Source organism: Mizuhopecten yessoensis, unplaced genomic scaffold (assembly GCF_002113885.1).
Source record: "Mizuhopecten yessoensis strain PY_sf001 unplaced genomic scaffold, ASM211388v2 scaffold9847, whole genome shotgun sequence".
Classification (NCBI taxonomy): domain Eukaryota; kingdom Metazoa; phylum Mollusca; class Bivalvia; order Pectinida; family Pectinidae; genus Mizuhopecten; species Mizuhopecten yessoensis.
In genome coordinates this window covers 2475658-2482244 of record NW_018408252.1, presented here as the reverse complement: position 1 = coordinate 2482244, position 6587 = coordinate 2475658, and positions in this window count along the sequence as shown.

Here is a 6587-nt window from a genome sequence, read left to right as displayed (position 1 = left end):
GGGGGGGGGGGGGGGGGGCGTTCGCCCATTACGCCCTCACCTGGACCCACCCCTGCAGACACAGATGATCATGCAATTCGCAATTACTCACACATAAGTAATATATAAGATATCACTTTGTGCTGTTTCAGAGAATATAACATTTGCATAGCTATTACACAGGATCAGGTTAACGTGACCTTGTAGCTGGACTACCAGTCCCCGACGTTAGCCGTAACCTTGTAGCTGGACAATCAGTCCCCGACGCTAGCCGTGACCTTGTAGCTGGACTACCAGTCCCCGACGCTAGCCGTGACCTTGTAGCTGGACTACCAGTCCCTGACGTCAGCCGTTACCTTGTAGCTGGACTACCAGTCCCCGACGTTAGCCGTAACCTTGTAGCTGGATTACCAGCCCCCGACGTTAGCCGTAACCTTGTAGCTGGACTACCAGTCCCCGACTTTAGCCGTAACCTTGTGCATGGACTACCAGTCCCCGACGTTAGCCGTAACCTTGTAGCTGGACTACCATTCCTCGACGTAAACCGTTACCTTGTAGCTGGGCTATCAGTCCCCGACGCTAGCTGTGACCTTGTAGCTGGACTACCAGTCCCGACGTAAGCCGTAACCTTGTAGCTGGGCTATCAGTCCCCGACGCTAGCTGTGACCTTGTAGCTGGACTACCAGTCCCCGACGTTAGCCGTAACCTTGTAGCTGGACTACCAGCCCCGGCCTTAGCCGTACCCTTGTAGCTGGACTTTTGTAGCTGGATTACCAGTCCCCGACGTTAGCCGTAACCTTGTGGCTGGACAACCAGTCCCCGACGATAGCCGTAACCTTGTAGCTGGACTACCAGTCCTCGACATAAACCGTTACCTTGTAGCTGGGCTATCAGTCCCCGACGCTAGCTGTGACCTTGTAGCTGGACTCCCAGTCCCCGACGTTAGCCGTAACCTTGTGGCTGGACACCCAGCCCCCGACGATAGCCGTAACCTTGTAGCTGGACTACCAGCCCCGGCCTTAGCCGTACCCTTGTAGCTGGACTTTTGTAGCTGGATTACCAGTCCCCGACGTTAGCCGTAACCTTGTAGCTGGACTACCAGTCCCCGACGTCAGCCGGAACCTTGTAGCTGGACTACCAGTCCCCTGTTGTGTACACACTGGTATACTGGTAAGGTAGCTCTAATGTATTACTGACGTAATTCCGGAATACTTGTACTGAATCCAGCTTTATTTTTAATTCCGGATCTCCTGTCCGGAGAACGGCTTCTTTTGTCAATTTTATCTTATTAAACAGACTGAAATCCCTATTAAATGAAAAAGTAAACGAACCTTAAAGATTAGGCCGTATTGAAAAGCAATGGACAAATAAAAACTGCGAGTTGATAAATCGTGTTTTGAAACATTTGGTCGACTGGAAATTGAAACCTTTGGTTGATTTTGTTGAATCTGTACATAATTTCGTCCAAGTTCAGTACAAAGACCTCAAGAGAGCTATATTTTGCACGGGACAGTACAGACTGACTGAACAGTTAGGACGATACAGGACAGATAAAGTTAGATGGGTATCACTGACTGGGGACCAGAAAGATAGATATTTAAAGAGGGGGTAATAACATCTACGGACGGACAATCAGAGTATCGACTGCCCAGAACATTAGGAAAAAGCCCGGGACAAAGAAAAAGACAAAGGACAGAACGGACATTGACAGTTTCTTAAAAGAAAAAGAAGCGTTGAAAAGACAATGACTATGACAATGAATGTAATCTATCATGACTGCCTTTTTTAAAATTCACAGCTTCTCACCTCGTCAGGTGCACTTTTTTATAAAGTGAAGATCTGTGTTTTTATTTAAAAAATACATTGATAGTGTTTATATTTGAACAAATCAGTTATTTCATACGAACTTTGTATCATTGGTAGTCGTGAACATACAAGATTATTCATTTATTTTAAATCACCTTTGTCACCTCGTCGGGTGCACCTGTATCTTAATTTGTTGTCATGTGATTATCTAATTTTGTATCGATAAGTATATTTAAATGTAATTCACAGCTTCTCACCACGTCAGGTGCACTTGTTTTAAAGTGAAGATCTGTGTTTTTATTTTAAAAATACATTGATAGTGTTTATATTTGAACAAATCAGTTATTTCATACGAACTTTGTATCATTGGCAGTCGTGAACATACAAGATTATTTATTATTTTAAATCACCTTAGTCAACCTCTGCCACTTAGACAGTTAGGAACCGCCTTTATGATGCTGGTTTTAGGTCACGTAGACCAGCAATACGAGTTCTCTTAACTGCCCGTCATGTTAGGGACCGATTAGATGAGCCCAAGCTCACAGCACTTGGACTCTTCAGGAATGGTAACCGGTTCTCTTTACTGACTTGCAATTTTAAGTATAAAAACCAAATAAAATATTTATTTTTCAAACATGCCCAAAAATAAAAGTGATCCTAAGCAAAATGTGAGTAGTATATACTAGTATATATGTAATTGATATATGTTAACTCATGGATGACTTTTTGATTGATAGTTTCCGGTTCAAATATATACCAGAAAAGGATGATGGATGTGACATCGATACGTATTGACAGACGATTTTTTTGCTTGAGAACGCTTTGTAAGAAACTGATCGTGGTTTTGACTTTCCCTCACCTTCACGTTACAAAGGAAAACAAACATATGCTTTTAAACAACAACAGTGCATACCTACTTCGAATTATTTTGTGAAACATTCCACTGACAAAATCAAACTAGGAATAGATATTTCGGAATGTCGTAAGTTTTCTGGCATGTCGCATGAAAATGCAGGAAATTTCCTCACGGAGTTCCAGTCATTTGTTGGTCAGTATTCTTTAGACGTTAGCCGTAACCTTGTAGCTGAAAACTATTCTGGCACGGTAAATTTTAAATATAAGTAGCCAAATATTGTAAATGTATCATAATAAATGGTAATATATATATAGACACATTTCCCTTCAGCAGTATTCCTACCTATGGTTCGGGACGCTTTTGACATTCTTGATTTTTATTGTTTTTACCTCAATGTCACTGGTTAGTCCTTCATAGACGAAATGACGCTATGGCAACAATCTATTCACCTTGTTTGGACTTTTTGCATTAAGAAATTGAATTTTAAAATATATGTTTCCTTATTTCATAATTCTAGATATCACGTTTCCATATCCTGTCATCTCTGACCTATATGTTGTTTTCCACAGGATGTCAGATTATAAAGGTTTCACGGTGCTATGAAATCTCGTGTATCAACAAACAAAAACCGAAACGGATTTCATGAAGATAATGTCCATTATCAGTACGCAACAACAAAACCTGTCTGATTCATTCGAAAACTTATTTTGACTTTTAAAAACTAAAGTGTCCAGCTTATCAAGTTTTCAATCTTAACTGCATCTATGTATAAGACAAGCTGTTTATTCCGACTAAACTGTCATTAATTACAGTTGTTTCCATGTGCTATGAAAAGTTACACATAATACAAACTAGTGATAACAAGAGGTTCATTGGACCTGTATCGCTCACCTGGTTTTATATATAAGTCATTACAACTGAATGCATTAGTACATATATATATGAAATTTCCTCAAAACCAGACAAGAACTATGTTTAAACCCAACTGGGACCACAATATCTGACTTTCAACTAATCAGGGGCCTACATTGAGTTGCCATGTTAACAGATTTTGAAATAAGTAATATGTCATATTACAGGGTGTAATTAGACAATACTTTAATTTTCATTCAACTATAAGCTTTTATAAACACAGAAACCAATTTTTAACAATTTATAAAAACTACACCATAGAATATGATAATCTACCTGTATTATTTCCTAGGACCGCAGGGGTCAAATCAACCTCATTCAATTAAGAAATGTTTGTTCTTCCTCAATAATGTTTTTGACCAAATTTTGTACAATCCACTCCGGCAATTAGGGGGTATTAGCGTCTTAAAGCAAAATATTAGATTATTTTCCTCTTTGGGGGCCGGCCTTCCTAGCCCCAGTGGTCGAACCAGCCTCATTTATTTAGGAAATGGTTGCCCTCCCCTAATGAAGTTTCAGAGCAAATTTGGTTAAAATCGTCTCTGGCGTTTAAGAGGAGATGTGTTTTAAAGCAACTTTAGCTAAGTTCCCTTTCAGGGCCCCGCTCCCCTTGTCCTCAGGAGTTGAAAAACCTCATTTATTTAAGAAATGATTGCCCTCTCCTACTGATGCCTCAGACTAAGTTTGGTTGAATTCGTCTCTGGCGTTTAAGAGGAGATGCGTTTAAAGCAAATTTGGCTATGTTCCCCTTCAGGGCCCTGGCCTCAGGGGACGAACCAACCTCATTTATATAAGAAATGATTGCACTCCCTTGCTGATCCTTCAGACCATATTTTGTTGAAATCTTCTCTGGCGTTTAGGAGGAGATGCGTTTTAAAGCAAATTTAGCTACTTTTCCCTTCAGGGCCACGCCCCCTGGCCTCAGAGATTAAACCAACCTCATTTAATTAGGAAATAATTGCCCTCCCCCGATGAAGTTTCAGAGCAAATTTGGTTAAAATCGTCTCTGGCGTTTAAGAGATGTGTTTTCAAGCAAATTTAGCTAAGTTCCCCTTCAGGCCCCGCCCCCTGGCCTCAGGGTTGAACCAACCACATTTAGTCAAGAAATGATAACCCTCCCCTACTGATGCTTCAGTCCAAATTTGGTTGAAATCCTCTCTGGAGTTTAGGAGGAGATAAGTTTTAAATAGAAAGTTGACGACGAACGACGACGGATGCTGCGCCACGGCATAAGCTCACTATGGAACGTTCGCAATGGTAGTTTACAAACAACAAAAGGAGAAAACTCTATCAAATAATATCCATGAAAGTATATACTTTCGGTGGTATTGATATCTTTACATGATTATATTTTTATAATTGACGATAAATTGTATATATTTCTCCCCGTTCAATCACAAAACATCAACAAGTATTTATATAGAAAAGTGTAACATTTGAGACTTTATTGTTTTTATATAATTAGTTGCAATACAAGCATGACAATAATGACTTAAATGACTTAAGTACAAAATAAGCATTAAATGAATGATGTTCTGCATAAAAATTACTAATTTGCAAATGTATCAATCAATGGGTACAACATTACCAACGCTTCTAATACATAAAATAATATTGAAAATCGAACGGCAGTCACTAAATAGTTTTCGTTATATAAATAAAAAAAAAATAAAAAAATTATAAATTCAAACGTTGAGTCACTGAATTGCAGGAAAGTGCATGAAAGAAGTGGCAGTACAAGCAATAAAATATCACATCAAAGAAGGACAGGATCATTCAATAATACAAGACAATGGTCCCTTAAAAACTGTATCAAAAGCATTCAAACATCTTAATTGTGAAACTTTTCTTTACTTTGCGTGACTTCAAGTATTTGGTGCAGGTTTCAAGATTTCAGAGGAATCGGTTATCAAAAATATAATATGTGATGTTAAAAATGAGATGTTATAAAATTGGTTATTATATAAAACAAAATACCTAAACGTTTAGTCACCGGATTGAGGAAGAGAACAAGGTGAAACGTTCGGGGGAAATCCAATGAATGTTGAAGGGCAACAACTAACAGTTTATGCTGTATAAAAGACAGTACAAAACCCAACTTGCATACACTCTTGCTCTCGCACTATGGATATTTAAGGAGAATTTTCGAATTCCCATCCGAGATGCGCATTACACATGTAATACCTGTGTATTTGTGGCCGTAACGGTCTGGAGTTGAAATGAATGATTCGAAATTAGTTAATGCACATCTCGGGCGGCAATCGAATTAGGTACAAGTTATAGGTGCACATATGGATAAATACACATTACTTGGTAAATAAGCTATGGTATCATTAAGTTAGAAAAGAGTCTCCATTTTTAGCTCACCTGCCCGAAGGGCAAGTGAGCTTATGCCATGGTGCGGCGTCCGTCGTCCGTCCGTCGTCCGTCTGTCCGGCGTCGACGTTTTATTTCAAACAACTTCTTCTCAGTAACCAAAAGGCCTAGGTTGATGATATTTGGCCAGTAGCATGCTGGAATCAAGGGCTACCAAGTTTTTTCAAATAAATACCTGGATCCACTTTCAAGGTCACTGGGGTCAGATGTCTTAAAATCTTCAAACGACTTCTTATCGATAACCAAAAGGCCCAGGGTACTGCTATTGGGCATGTAGCATGCTGGGATGAAGGGCTACCAAGTTTGTTCAAATGAATTACCTTGACCTTTTTTCAAGGTATTTCACACCTAATGTCCTTGTTCGACATTCAAGGTCACAGGCATCATGTTTAAATCTTTTAATAGGTTCTCAAACACTGATATCTGCCTGTAGCTGTTACTTTTAGTCCACTTTTACGATTACAAGTGTGGGATTAATACCAGGTGAGCGATGCAGGGATTGCATTAAAAGGTTCTTGTATATCACTTTCAACTAACAAAAAATGATATATTGTTTGTTTTTGTTTTTTGGGGTGTTGTTTTCGCAGTAATAATAATATAATAATAATAATTCGAGGTTCTTATATACCGCTTTATCACAATCTAGTTCGTAGGTCGT